A 576-nucleotide genomic window follows, 5' to 3' on the forward strand; every position below is an offset into this window, starting at 1 on the left:
AGATTCGAAATTCAAATGTAATATTTTTTTATAATTAAGTGTAACAGTATTTATGGCCAGACTAAGTATATATGAACAGTACAGCTGATATTTTCTAATGATTGTGTTTCAATACTGTGCACACACACATATATATAGTAATAAACTAGCTCATCCTCTCTCATTGCTCGGCTTCACCCCTGATACACAATATATACTCATTGTGAGTGACTCAGTAAAGATGCAGCTTTCTAATGGTAAATTTTGGAAATGAGCATTAATCAGTATTCTCATTTTGTTGGCAACATTCTTATATAGAAATCTCTTCATAATATAAGTATAACAAAATGAAAGAAAACAGGATAATATCTAATTTATTTATGTCAGTTTTAGTATATTTATAAAAAAGTTTAGTTTCATTTATAAATTACAACTACTACATACTTTTCTGGCTCATCGGTTATAGATATTGTAAGTAATTTTCTTTATTTAGTAACATTTCATTACAGTTTTATATATGACTAGCTGCGCCCCGCGGTTTCACCCGCGTAAGTTCGTATCCCGTAGGAATATCGGGATAAAAAATAGATGTTGGCC

General features: G+C 30.2%; 1 protein-coding gene across 2 annotated transcripts in view; it reads right to left on the bottom strand.

Moving 5' to 3' along the window:
* Positions 1 to 576, bottom strand: part of LOC119828789 (ATP synthase-coupling factor 6, mitochondrial) — a 3,202-nt gene that overhangs the window by 1,579 nt on the left and 1,047 nt on the right. The window lies entirely within an intron of this gene.

This window comes from Zerene cesonia, chromosome 8, assembly GCF_012273895.1.
Source record: "Zerene cesonia ecotype Mississippi chromosome 8, Zerene_cesonia_1.1, whole genome shotgun sequence".
Taxonomy (NCBI): Eukaryota; Metazoa; Arthropoda; class Insecta; order Lepidoptera; family Pieridae; genus Zerene; species Zerene cesonia.